Source organism: Rattus norvegicus, chromosome 4 (assembly GCF_021556685.1).
Source record: "Rattus norvegicus strain SHRSP/BbbUtx chromosome 4, alternate assembly SHRSP_T2T, whole genome shotgun sequence".
Classification (NCBI taxonomy): Eukaryota; Metazoa; Chordata; class Mammalia; order Rodentia; family Muridae; genus Rattus; species Rattus norvegicus.
In genome coordinates, this window is record NC_141537.1 from 24,935,919 (window position 1) to 24,951,454 (window position 15,536).

The window sequence follows — 15,536 nt, forward strand, 5'->3', positions numbered from 1 at the left end:
CCATAATTGTATGTAACCAGACTTGCCAATTTATATTATTTTTTAACATTATATTGCAACTCAGAAAACTTATGCTTCTTCCTATATCTTGAAGTACATTTTCTCTGTTTCCTTAGAGCAATTTCAGTATTTTCGTCTACTAAATTCACTCTACAAATCTGGTGTCACTCAGACATAAAAACTGGATAAGGGCACAAAAATTGAAAAGGCTATAGAACAATTTCCCTCATAAACATAGGTTCTCACATAGATTCTTAAGAAATATTACTAAACTGAATCCAGGAATGCATTAAGAAGATTATGTATCAGGACCAAGTACTTCCATTCCAAGGACATAAGGATGGTGTGAGATACATAAATAAATAAAGGTAGCAGAACACATAGACTTGTGGCTCAGAAATTTCTTGATCATCTCAACAGATTCAGAAAAAATACTGTAAAAAGTGTGACACAGTTTCAGTGTAAAAGCCCTGAATAATCTAAAAAAATAAGTAGCAAGTTCAACATAATAAAGCAATATTTGACAAAACTAACTCTAACATACTCAATGAGGATAACACTGAAAACATTTCAGAAATGAAAGCAATGTATTCACTCTCACTAATCTTGTTTATCTGATGCTTAGTGTCTTATCTAGAACACTAAGATAAGAGAATGAAATTGAACCAATAAAAACAGAAAATCAAGAATTCTAAGTATTTCTGTTAGCAAACAACATGTTCTTATACAAAAAATAAAGAATCTACTATAAATACGTAGATCAAGTAGCATTTTTCAGGGTATATAATCATGACAGTATTTGGTAGCTTTTCTATATACCAATAAAGAGATTGCTTGAGAACATGACATGAAAAATGCCATTTATTATATCTTCAAAAAGTAAAATGTATTTAGTAGTAGATAAACCTCTACAATGATATTTTTAAATACTGAAGAACCTGAAGAAATTATAAGAAGATGAAGAGAATATCTATGATTATAAACTAGAAAAAATAATATTATAAAATGTGACTATACTACTGATCATGATCTTTAGATTCAATGCAGTCACCATCAAATCACCATCAAAATTCCAAAAAGAGTATTTGATGAACTATTAAATAATTATTAAAATTCATATGTGAGAACAACAAATTTCCAGAATAGTTGAAACAATTGAAGTCAGAAAAGAAAAACAAAACAAGAAAAAAATAGAGGTAGAAGTACAATAGTACTTTTGTTTGGTTATATTACAGAATCATGGTCACCAAAACAACCTGGTATAAATACAAAACAGACACAAAATAAAGTAGAGGGTCCAGAATAAAACTCATACAATTACAGACATCAGAAGACTGATGAAACTAAAGAATAGATGGAGCATTTAGTAAATGGACACTGGTGACATGGGACCAATGATCTAGAATTTTGGGAAATTGCATGGGTCAGTCTTGAAATTCTCAGACCTTCCTCTGGTATGAAGATGAATGCTAAAAAGTCCAGACACAGAAAAGTACATAAAATGTTGGCTGAAATTCTAGAAAATACAATCTACACTATAGTTACTAAAATCAGTTTATTGGTTGCTAGGTTTTATGAGGACAAAATAAAAGCACAAAAGGATGTAAAGGAACTTTCAGAATATGGGATATGAAGGAATCAATTCATATCCTGAATGGTTTAACTATTATACATACAAGTAGACACATGTGTAGAACTTATCAAGCCCTATAACTAATATGATCAGTGCATTGTATCTAATATGCACCTCACTCAGGATAATATTGAAGAGGAAATTTTAAGCCCAACTCTCCTCATGTCCCCATTCTTACTCATTCTTCCTCACATTCTGACTTTGAAGATGTTTGTCACATGGGGGATTGTGTGTTAGCTACTTTTCTGCTGCTGTGATATAGCACAGAGATTTATGGTGATTTATGCATGAACATGTTTATTTTGTCCCACTGATCCTGAGAGAAGAGTCCAAATGACAAGCATGGCAGCCTGAGCTGGGAGAGCACATCTTATTTACCACACACTGCTTTTTGGCAGTAAAGCAAAGGTATGGCTTTTCTCATCCTACTCCCAGTGGCATACTTCATCCAGTAAAACTGTATCACCTCCTAAATGGTGCCCCCAAGTGAGAACAATGCTCAACTGTGTGAGCCTGTGGAGGATATTTGTTACTTAAACCACCACAGAAGGCTTAGTATAATTACCAACCTCACAAGATCTAGGATGACAAGAGACATAAGTCTGTGCATATCTAGAACTGATTATCTCAGTTAGGTTAATTAAGGTGGGAAAACCCACCAGAAGGGTAGGTGGGACTCTTCCAGTGACAGACTGAAGCAAAATGGAGAAGGAAGCTGAGTATATTGTGCTTGTTCCAGTCTGCAGATACAATGTGAGCAGCTGGCCTCTCACCCCTGCCACTCTGCCTTCCCACCATGATGGAAAGTGCCTTCTCAACCAGAAACCAGAATAAGTTCTGGTCTCTTGCCAGATACTTCATCAGGGCAAGAAAAGGGCAATGCAACCCGAGAGTTACTTAAATAACTTGAATTATTTCAATGTATAAATGTTTAGGTTTAAATAGAAAACATCTTCTGTAAATGAATAAAGAAATATTGTCCTGAGGATGAATAAATATTTTCTCCATTTCTTTGTGTATACATATTTATATTCACACACAGGTATGTAGAACTTTAGAGACCAGGGGATACACTGCAGCAAAGTTTTGATTTGTTTCCTCATTCAGAGGTAGTGTAATTACTGTTTTGTCTGCTTTGGCCTTGCTCTCAGCTGAAATCCAGCAAACACACAAACAGTAATTGCACTTCAGTCTCTAGCTTGTCATGCAAAAAGTGTAGCCATATGGTAAAACTCAGTAAGATATAAGCAGAGCCAGTGAGGCAGAGCTTATGAGAGAATTCTGGAAGAGCATAATGTAGCTCAGTTATGGGTTTTAGCCTCTGTTCTCCCAGTACTTCTTTTTCTAGCCATAAACTAAAGACAGTGCCAGAAAATTCACCATGAAAGCACCAGATGTCTAACAAAAAAAGGGAAGTGTAGGGAGCCCAGTCTTAGTTACCTTTCTATTCCTATAATGAAAGACCACAACCAAAAGCAAGTTGCAGAGGAAAGGTCTTATCAGTCTTAACTTCCACCTCATGGAACATAACTGAAGGAAGTCAGGACAGAAACTCAAACAGGACAGGGTCCTGGAGACTGGAGCTGATGAAAAAGCCTTGCAAGAGTGCTGCTTACTCATGGCTTTCTCAGTCTCTTCCTTACAGAACCCACGGCCACTACTCCAGGGTTGGCCCTACTCAAAATGGGCTGGGCCCTCCACAACAATCCCTAATTATGAAAATGATCTAAAGGTTTGCCCACAGCTTTAACTAATGAAGGGGGTTTCTCAATCCAATCGAGGTTCCCTCCTTTCAAATGACTTGTGTCAAGTTGACATAAAACCAGCCAGCACAACTGCCTCAATGGCAAGAACAAAGCTCTGAGTGGGATTAATGAATGCCTGAGCTACTTACCACTCCAGTATACACTGCTTTTATAATTTGTTTCTTAGGGATCTCACTAGGTTCCCCTGGCTATCATGGTGCTCCCTAGAATCTAGTGACTAGGTAGACCAGGCCAACAGCAAACACACAGAGATCAGGAGTTGGGATTAAATACTGACCTATTTTAGCTGGCTGATTATGAACTGTTATCAAATTTAAAAAAAGTTCCCCATAATGCTTAAATATTTAATTTTATTTTTCACAAGTTCCTAAAACTGTACAATGTATTTTGAGAAATCTGCCCCCAACTCCCCCCTTGCTCTTCCCGTCGTCATGGCCACTTCACCACCACCACCTCTGCTCTTTGTTTATGCAAATGAATTCCTGCCTTAATTATACAAGCATGTCCTCCACAAGACCTCCAAGGATTTTCAAATAAAATAATGGAGTGTCACACTAAAACAGATCTTCCGGGTTGGGGATTTGGCTCAGTGGTAGAGCGCTTGCCTAGCAAGCGCAAGGCCCTGGGTTCGGTCCCCAGCTCCAAAATAAAATAAAATAAAATAAAATAAAATAAAATAAAAAAATAAAATAAATAAAACAGATCTTCCCCTACTAATGTCCTTACCTGACTCCTTGCTTTATCCCCAACTCCAGCAGTCACTCCCTAGGAAACATCAGACCATTCCAGTCAGGATAGCAGATCAGTTAACTGTAGATCTTCACAGTTAACTGTTAGATCTTAGTTGGATCTTCTTTCTCTATATCTCTAAATCTGATCCCTAATCTCAGCCCCAGTAATTCCCTGAGCATTACCACATAGAAGAAACACAGAAAAAGACCTTGAAATATCCTTTCAGGACATGATAGAAGTCCTTAAAGAAAAAAAAAAAAAAGACTAAACTCCTGAAAGAAATCTATGAAGACAAAAGGAAATGGTTAAAACAGTTGAATACCTGAACATGGAAAAAAATCAACAAAGAAACCAAAATTGAGGGAAATTTGGAAATAAAAAATTTAGCAACTCAAACAGGAATATCAAAGACAAACCTCACCAACATAACACAGGAGAAAAAAGGAGAATCTCAAATATTGAAGACAGGATAGAAAAAGTGGATACCCAAGTCAAAGAAAAGGTTCAATTTAAAAAGCATCAGAAATAAAACATCCGGGAAAATCCAGAAGAGTACGAAAAGACCAAATCTAAGAATAATAGGGATAGAGGCAGAAGAAACCCAGGTCAAAGTCACAGAAAGTTTTCTCAATAAAATCACAAAAGATACCTATCAAGGTGTAAGAAACATACAGAATACCAAAAGAAGTAGACAAAAAAAGAAAGGCTCCCTCAGACACAATAATAAAAACCAAAATATACAGAACAAATAAAAACTATTAAAAGCTGCAATGGGAAAAAGAACAAGTAATATATAAACAAAGACCTATCAGAATTATGACGGTCTTCTTTTTTAAATTTTTTATTTATGTACATTTCAAACTCTAACACCTTTCCAATCCATAAACCCCCTATCAAATCCCTCCTTTCCTTTCTTCTATGAGGTGTTCTCCCACCCACCACCTCCCACATCCCGGCTCTGACTGAGGGGTCAAGTCTTGGCAAAAAGAAGGGCTTCTCCTCCAATTGGTGCCCAACAAGGCCACCCTCTGGTACATTTGCAACTGGAACCATGAGTCTGTCCATGTGCACTCTTTGGATGGTGGTTTAGTCCCTGGGAGCTCTGATTGGTTGGTTTGTTGTTCTTATGGAGTTGCAAAAGCCTTCAACTCCTTCAATCTTTCTCTAACTCATCCAGTGGAAACTCTATTCTTAGTACAATGGATGACTAGTTTAGTCTACCTCTGTATTTACCCTGCTCTGGCAGAGCCTCTTAGGAGACAACTGTGTCAGGCTCCTGTCAGCATGCACTTCTGAATGGCCTTTCCTTCACGCTCTGCTCCAAATTTCATCTTCATATCTCCTCCTATGAATATTTTGGTTCCACCTTCTAAGAAGGACTGAAGCATCCACATTTTGGTTGTCCTTCTTCTTGAGCTTCATGTGGACTTTGGATTTTAATCTTGGGTAATATGAGCAATTGAGCTAATATCCACTTATCAGTAAGAGCATACCATGTTTGTGATTAGGTTACCTCACTCAGGATGATATTTTCTCATTCCATCGATTTGTTTGTGAAATTCATGAAGTCGTTTTTAATAGCTGAGGAGTACTAGTACTCTATTATGTATATGTACCATATTTTCTGTATCCATTCTTTTGTTTAGGGATGTCTGGATTCTTTCCAGCTCTGGCTATTATAAACAAGGCTGCTGTGAACATAGTGGAGCATGTGTCCTTGGCATGTATTGGAGCATCATTTTGATATATGCCCAGGAATGGTATAGTTGGGTCCTCAGGTAGTACTATGTCCAATTTTCGGAGGTAAATGCACACTGATTTCCAAAGTGGTTTTACCAGCTTGCAATCTCACCAACAATGGAGGAGTGTTCCTCTTTCTCAACATCCTAGCCAGCATCTGTTGTCGCATGTGTTATTGATCTTAGCTACTCTGACTGCTGTGAGATATAGTCTCAGGGTTGTTTCAACTTGCATTTTCCTGATGACTAAGGATTTTGAACATTTCTTTAGGAGCTTTTCAGTCATTCAATATTCATCGGTTGAGAATTCTTTGTGTAGCTTTCTACCCCATGTTTAATAGGGTTATTGGATTCTCTGGAGTCTAACTTGTTGAGTCTGCTGTATAAAATGGATACATCTCTATCGGATGTAGGATTGGTAAAGATCTTTTCCCAATCTGTTAGTTGCCATTTTGTCGTAATGACAGTGACTTTGTCCTACAGAAGCTTTGCAATTTTATGAAGTCCCATTTGTCTATTCATGATCTTAGAACATAGCCATTGGTGTTCTTCTCTTCAAGAAGTTTTCCCCAGTGCCTATCCCATCTTTCTACCTGCCTGTGGCTATACCAATATCATACAGTTTTTATCACTATTGTTCTGTAATACTGCTTGAGGTGATTCCCCCAAAAATTCTTTTCTTGTTGAGAATAGTTGTTATTATCCTCTGGTTTTTTTTGTTATTCCGAATGAATTTGAAAATTGCTTTTTCTAACTATGAAGATCTGAGTTGGAATTTTAATGGGGATTGCATTGAGCTTGTAGATTGCTTCAGCAAGACCATCATTTTTACAATATTAATACTAACTTTTCTTCCATCTTCTGAGATCTTCAAGTTTTTTCTTCAAGAGACTTGAAGGTCTTGTCATACAGATCTTTCATTTGCTTGGTTAGACTCACACCAAGGTATTTTATATTATTTTTGACTTGTGAAGGGTGTCGTTTCACCTGTTTATCCTTTAAGTACAGGAAGACTACTGATTTGTTTTATTTTTATATCAATCCACTTTGCTGAAGCTTTTTAGCAGGCTTAGAAGTTCTCCAATGGAATTTTTGAAGTCACTTAAGTATACTATCATATCATCTGTAGTGATATTTGACTTCTTCCTTTCCAATTTGTAGCCCTTTGACCTCCTTTGTTTTTTGACTGCTCTGGCTAGTACTTCGAGAATTATATTGAATATGTAGGAAGAGAGTGGGCAGCTTTGTCTAGTCCCTGATTGTAGTGGGATTAATTCATTTCTCTTCATTTAGTTTGATGTTAGCTACCGGTTTGCTGCATATTGCTTTCACTATGGGCCTTGAATTCCTGATTTTTATCATGAAGGGGTGTTGAAATTTGTCAAATGCTTTCTCAGCATCTAATGCGATGATCATGTGTTTTTTTTTCCTTTGAGTTTGTTTATATAGAGGACTAAGTTGATGGATTTCCATATATTGAACCATCCTTGCATCACTGGAATGAAGCCTTCTTGTTCATAGTAAACTATTGTTTCAATGTGTCTTTGGATTCGGTTTGTGAGGATATTATTGAGTATTTTTGGTTCAAGTTGGTCTGAAGTTCCCTTTTTTGCGTGGTTTAAGTATAAGCATAATTGTGACTTCATAGAAAGAAATCAGTGGTGATTCTTCTGTTTGCATTTTGTGGAATAGTTTGGACAGTATTGGTATTATGTCTTCTATGAAGGTCTGATAGTATTCTGCACTAAACCCATCTAGTCCTGTGGTTGGGAGACTTTTAATAACTGTTTCTGTTTCTTTAGGAGTTATGGGATGGTTTAGAGATGGTTTATCTGATGATTTAATTTTGAATCATAGTATCTGTCTAGAAAATTGTACATTTCATCCAGATTTTTCCAGTTTTGTTGAATGTAGACTTTTATATTAGGATCTGAAGATTTTCTGAGTTTCCTCAGATTCAGTTATTTTGTCTTCCTTTTTTCATTTCTGATTTTGTTAATTTTGACACACTCTCTGTGCCCTCTGGTTTGTTTGGTAAGTGTTTATACATTCTGTTGATTTTCTGCAAGAACCAACTCCTGGTTTTGTTGGCTCTTTGTATAGTTCTTTTTGTTTCTACTTGGTTTATTTCAGCCCTGAGTTTCATTGTTTCCTGCTGTCTACTCCTTTTGGCTGTATTTGATTCTTTTTGTTCTAGAGCTTTTAGGTGTGAGGTCAAGCTCCTAGTTTATGCTCTCTCCAGTTTATTTTTGCAGGCACTCAAAGCCATGACTTTTCTTCTTAGCAATTCTTTCATTGTGCCCCATAAGTTTGGGTATGTTTTGCTTTCATTTTCACTAAATTCTAAAAAGTCTTTAATTTCTATCGTTATTTCTTCCTTGACCAAGTTATTATTGAGTAGAGGCTTGTTCAACTTCTGTATCTATGTGGGATTTATGTTGCTTTTGTTGTTATTGAAGACCAGCCTTAGCCCATGGTGATCTGATAGGATGCCTGTGATTATATCAATCTTCTTGTATCTGTTCTGGCCTGTTTCGTGACCAATTATATGGTCAGTTTTGGAGAAGGTACCATGAGGTGTTGAGAAGAAGGTATATTATTTTGTTTTAGAATGAAATGTTCAATAAATATCTTTTAAATCCATTTGGTTCATAACTTCTTTTAGTTTCTCTATGTCTTTGTTCAGATTCTGTTTCCATGATTTGTCCAATGATGAGAGTTGGGTGTTGAAATCTCCCATTATTATTGGGTGAAGTGCAATTTGTTCTCTGACATTTAGTATGGTTTCTTTTACAAATCTAGGTACCCTTGCATTTAGAGCATTGATGTTCAGGATTGCGAGTTCATCTTGGTGGATATTTCCTTTGACGAATATGTAATGTCCTTTCTTATTTTTTTGATAACTTTTGTTTGAAAGTTGATTTTATTTGAATTAGAATGGCTACTCCAGGTTGTTTCTTGGGACAATTTGATTGGAAAATTTTTTCCCATCTTTTACTATAAGGTAGAGTCTGTCTTTTTTTCTGAAGTATGTTTTTATATGCAGAAAATGCTGGGTTCTCTTTCCTTACCCAGTCTGTTAGTCTACAACTTTTCATTGAGGAATTGAGTCCATTGTTGTTAGCAGATATTAAGAAACAGCGATTGTTGTTTTCTGTAGTTTTTGTTGTTAGAGGTGGAATTATGTTTTTGTGAGTATCTTCTTTGGGTTTGTTGCAAGAAGATTACTTTCTTGCTTTTTCTAGGGTATAGTTTCCCTCCTAGTGTTGGAGTTTTCCATCTATTATTCTTGGTATGGCTGGTTTTATGGAAAAATACTGTGTAAATTTGGTTTTGTCATGGAATATCTTGGTTTCTCCATCTACATTAATTGAAAGTTTTGCTGGATATAGTAGCCTGTACTGGCATTTGTGTTCTCTTAGGGTATGTAGACATATTCCCTGGAACTTCTGGTTTTCATAGTCTCTGGTGAGAAGTCTGGTATAATTCTGATAGGTCTGCCTTTATATGTCACTTGACATTTTTCCCTTCCTGCTTTTAAAACTCTTTCTTTGTTTTGTGCATTAGGTGTTTTGACTATTATGTAATGGGAGGAATTTCTTTTCTGATCCAATCTATTTGGAGTTCTGTAGGCTTCTTGTATGTTTATGGGCATCTCTTTCTTTAGGTTAGGGAAGTTTTCTTCCATAATTTTGTTGAAGATATTTTCTGGCCCCTTTATATTGGTAATCTTCATTCTCTTCTATACCTATTATCCTTAGGTTTGATTTTCTCAATGTGTCCTCAATATCCTGGGTGTTTTGTGTTAGGAGCTTTTTGTGTTTTACATTTTCTTTGACTGTTGTGTGAAAGTGTTCTATGTTATCTTCTGCCCCTGAAATTCTCTCTTCAACTCTTGTATTCTGTGGTGATGCTTGCTTCTATGACACCTGATCTCTTTTCTAGGTTTTCTATATCCAGGGTTGTCTCCCTTTGTGGTTCTTTATTGTTTCTCTTTACATTTTTAGATCCTGGATGGTTTTGTTCAATTTTTTTACCTGTTTGGTTTTGTTTTCCTATGTCTGTAAGGGATTTTTATGCTTCTTCTTTAAGGGCTTCTACTTGTTTACCTGTGTTATCCTGTATTTCTTTAAGTGAGTTATTTTTGTCCTTCTTAAAGTCCTTTTTCACCATCATGAGATGTGATTTTAAATCCAAATCTTCCTTTTCTGGTGTGTTGGGATATCCAATATTTGCTTTGCTGGGAGAACTGTGATGTGTCTTGGTTTCTGTTGCTTAGTTTCCTGTGCTTGCCTCTTGTCATCAGATTGTCTCTCATGTTAGCTTGTTTTGATTTCTCTGACAGTGGCTTGACCCTCTTCTAAGCGTTTGCAACAGCACCTCTGGAGACCAGCTTTTCCCAGCGGATTTGGATACAGAGAGGTGAAGCAAGTGTTTCCATTTTTAGTTGCTGGTGTAAGATTATTTATTTCTTGTGTTTTCATGTGTTTAGTTAACTTTCTTGACTTTATTTTTCCTTCTACTACTATCTCCAGGTAGGAATTATTAGATAGATATTATAAAATTTGAATTTATTAGGAAATACCTAATTTTCTTTATTTATAGCTATTTAAATTTTGTTAGGTGTACTAGTCTAGATGACATCAAGCATCTTTTACAGTCTACAGCATATTGTCCATCCCTTCCGCTGTTTTGTGTCTCCATTAAGAGAACTTCAGACCAATTTCCCTGATGAATATCAATGCAAAAATGCTCGATAAAATTCTTGCAAACCGAATCCAAGAACACATCAAAGTGATCACCCATCATGATCAAATAAGCTTTTTCCCAGGGATGCAGGGATGTTTCAATATATAGAAATCCACCAATGTAGTCCACTAGAAAACAAACTCAAAGAAAAATAAACAATGATCATCTCATTAGATGCTGGGAAAGCATTTGACAAAATTCAACACCCCTACCCAACACTTCTACCAAAAGTGTACATATGGACAGACCCATGACCGCAGCTGCACATGTAGCAGAGGATGGCCTTGTTGGGCACCAATGGGAGGAGAAGCCCTTGGTCCTGCCAAGGGTGGCTCCCCAGCATAGGGGAATGTCAGGGAGGTGGGAAAGGGATGGGTGTTTTAGGAGGGGGAACACCCTCATAGAAGAAGGGAGGATGGCATAGGGGGTTTCTGGACAGGGAACCAGGAAAGGGGATAACATTTGAAATATAAATAATAAAATATCCAATCAAACAATGGAAACACACATGGAGAGAGAGAGAGAGAGAGAGAGACAGAGACAGAGACAGAGACAGAGACAGACAGGCAGACAGACAGACACAGACAGAGAGAGACAGAGACAGAGAGAGACATAGACTGAGATACAGAGACAGAGTGACAGAGACAGAGAGAGACAGAGACTAAGAGACAGAGACAGAGACATAGACTGAGATACAGACAGAGACAGAGTGACAGAGACAGAGAGAGACAGAGACTAAGAGAGAGACACAGACAGAGACAGAGACAAAGAGAGGCAGAAACTGAGACACAGAAACACAGAGAACAGAGACGAAGCAACAAAGTAAAAGAAATCAACAAACACTAATGATTGTTATCTCTTGATTGATATCTCAATTACTCAATGAAAAGACAGAGAAAGAGAGAGGATGTAAGAACTGTATCCTTCTGCTATATCCTAGAAACACCTCTTCACATTAAAGATAGACATCAATTCAGGGTAAAAAATGGAAAAAGATATTCCAAGCAAGTGGACCTAAGAAGCCATCTGCTGTACCCATTTTAATTTCTGACAAAATAGACTTTAAACCAAAAATAATATAAAGAAGTAGGGAAGGATACTAGATATTTCTCAAGGGAAAAAATTTACCAAGAAGACATTACAATGGTAACTATCCATGCACCAAACTTAACTACATCTTTGTTTGTAAAATAAACACTGTTGTAGCTTATCATACACTGGCCCTCACACACTGCTATTTGGACACTTCAGTTCCTCACTGTGGCCAATAGACAGGTCATCCACACAAACTTGAAACAGAAAAATGCTGAGCCAATTAAAGTTATAAACCAAATAATTCTCTCAGATATTTATAAAACATCTCACCTAAAAACAAAAGAATAATTTTATTCTCAGCACCTCACAGACTTTTCTCCAAAATTGTGCACATACTCAGACATAAAGCAAGTCTTGACAGAGACAAGAAAATTGAAATATCACATTGCATTCTCTCTAGCCTCTACCAATTAAAACTTAATATCAACAACATACAGCTTATAACTCACTACAAAATAAAAAATGGGTCAAGACAGAAATTCACCAACAAGGCTACTCCAACAAGGACTGTAAGGAAGATGGAGCCCACATCCTCTAAATACAGCACATCAGCTTTAAAAGGGACAAATTACACATAAATTGCAATGAAGGAGGAGTCTGTGAGTTCAGACAGAAGCCCAAGGATACCTGACGTATCATCCTAAAACAGGTCCAAATCAACGCTATAAGTAAACTTAGCTATGTCACATTCTAGTTTTCCTAGTGGAGAAAGGAGAGTGAAAGTAAAATGGAAAACAAGCTTCTGTACTGTTCAGTTTTCTTCAGCAGTGCAGGGAGCAAGATACCATTCACTAACCCGATGTGCCGTCACCACATCTTCCTTTGTTCCTTATACTCATTTATGACTCTGCTCTGTTTCATTTGTATCTGCATGGTTTGTATATTAAATGGCCTGTGCTTTGGGGGGAAAAAAAGGAAACAAACTGAGGACACACGAATATCCAGTCAATATCTGATATTAAATGATGGCTCACTCTATAAAATGAAACCTTATTTAATACTGCTTGGGTGACCGAGAAACCTAGACTGAGTTGACCAGAAACCTAGGACAAAACCAAATACTACTGTTCTAAAAAACAATAAAAATAATGTAGCAATATAATGACTCCTAATGACATTCTGCTATAGTCATAGGTCAGTGCCTTACACAACCATCATCAGAGAAGCTTTCTCCTGTGAGAGATGTGGGAACAAACAGCAGGAAACTGTGTTGAGAGTGAGAGACCCTGGAACATCTCTATAAAATACCTTCCCTCAGGATTCACATGTAACCGCAGAAGAGGAGCAATAAAGAGTATAAGAGCTTGAGGGAAAGAAGGACACCAAGAAAATAGTGTCCTCTCAACCATCAAGATCACCACACGTAGAAACTCAGAGTTAGGCGGCATGCACAGAGACTGCATTTCTCCACAACAAATAATGTTCTAGGGCTTAAAGGAGAAATGGCCACATGCCCCTATCCCTAACCCAGGAGCAATCTCTAACTGACAACCACTTGAATATGACAAGTTAGTTTCCTCCATGGGAGTCTCACTGGGGAAAAAATGTATTCTTCAGTATATACCTCATACCCAGCAGTAGATACCATGTAGAAAACAAACTTAATGGCATCTTTGGAGAGTCTTTGTTTACAATGTTGCATCAGACTTTTCCTTTAAGATTATATATATACAGAAAATATATGCACAATAAACGCATATATTACATATATACACACATATAATTGTTTTGCAATTTTATTCTTATTTTTACTTTTTATGATTTTTTTATTATCTATTGTTATTCTACATGTGTTTACATACATATTTTGGAATCCAACTTTGTGTTTTTAAGGGGATTCCTTAGTGTGTGAACATGTTAGTCTCAGTTTCCTGCGCTTTCTCTTGGGCTCTTTTCAGTCTGTTTATTTGTTTTGTCCACTCCAATGAGTTAGTTTACCTTTTCTCTTGCTATATTTCACTTTACTATTACTCCTTAGAAGCCTGATCTTTTCTAATGAGAGACAGAAAGGGTTCGGATGGGAGGGGAGGAATGAGGAACTTGGAGTAGTAGAAGGAGGGGAAAGTGAAATCAGGTATATTATGTGAGAAAAATAATTTCATTTTTTGAATAGTATAAAGACCAATATGATCAAGTGTCTTCTCTATTAAGATCTAGTTGTAACCTAACTAGTTATAGCTATAGTCCAGATGTTCAACATAAAACTTTTTACTTCCTTTAGTTGACTCTGCATGTGATTTCCCCATTTTGAGAACAAAAAGGGAATGCTACAAGTAGCATACTCCAGGATCATAAAACCTGACTTAATTTTGTGTGCACATAACTGCTTGTCATGATAGAACTCTGGGAAGAAATCTGTAGACTGTTGCTATCTGTGTCATATAAAGAATTGTTCCCCCAGCATTCACTATTTGCACAAGCTAGATTCAGACACTATTATCTATGAAGAAGGTAATATCTAACATACTTAACTGGTGAAGTTTACACCCCATTTTTCGTGTTCCTCGTAAATACCAGTCTTTTATCCAGCAACCTTACCCATTAGTATGAACGAGTACTCTCAGCCACATTTCTTTGCATCTTTATATGTAAATAAATTGAACCTACAGGGTGTAATAAGAATGGAGAAATAGGAGAACGTTTACAGATGTCGCTGCTCTGAAAAGATTGGAAAATTACACTTGTTCCTACTGTGTAAACAAGCTTGTTTTGAGGCAAAATCATATTTAAGCAAAAGAAATTGAATTATTAAAATTATTAACTATAAAAAATCATTTACTGTTTTATTCTGAAGGTTAAAAATCTAGCTTTTAACGGAACCAAATCACATTTGTATTTTTTCTCCTACAAAATAAATGAAAAAGAATCATTCTGCACCTTTTCTGTGGAATAGTGCTAGTTCAGACTGCTCATACACTTGGCCCTGTATTATTTTGATAACACTTGACTTTCTTTAGTGGAACGTGCAGTGATGCTATCGCCTAAGTGAACCTTAGTGCACATTGAGGGACTTGAAAACTTAGTTAAAATATGGGAAAGAAATGATTATCAAAAGGGGAACAAGAATACCCTTGGCAGGGAAGGGAGAGGCAAAGATTAAAACAGAGACTGAAGGAACACCCATTCAGAGCCTGCCCCACATGTGGCCCATACATATACAGCCACCCAATTAGACCAGATGGATGAAGCAAAGAAGTGCAGACCGACAGGAGCCGGATGTAGATCGCTCCTGAGAGACAAAGCCAGAATACAGCAAATACAGAGGCGAATGCCAGCAGCAAACCTCTGAACTGAGAATAGGAACCCCGTTGAAGGAATCAGAGAAAGAACTGGAAGAGCTTGAAGGGGCTCGAGACCCCATATGTACAACAATGCCAAGCAACCAGAGCTTCCAGGGACTAAGCCACTACCTAAAGACTATACATGGACTGACCCTGGACTCTGACCCCATAGGTAGCAATGAATATCCTAGTAAGAGCACCAGTGGAAGGGGAAGCCCTGGGTCCTGCTAAGACTGAACCCCCAGTGAACTAGTCTGTGGGGGGGGAGGGCGGCAATGGGGGGAGGGTTGGGAGGGGAACCCCCATAAGGAAGGGGAGGGGGGAGGGGGATGTTTGCCCGGATACCGGGAAAGGGAATAACACTCGAAATGTATATAAGAAACACTCAAGTTAATAAAAAAAAATGTAAAAAAAAAAAAGCATGGAAACATCAAGAACTGAAGAATTTTATTGTATTTAATATTTTTATAAAAGAATGAATATTTTATAATATACATCATTTTCAGCTAGGTTCAAAGGCAACTAGCTACAGAGGCCCTGG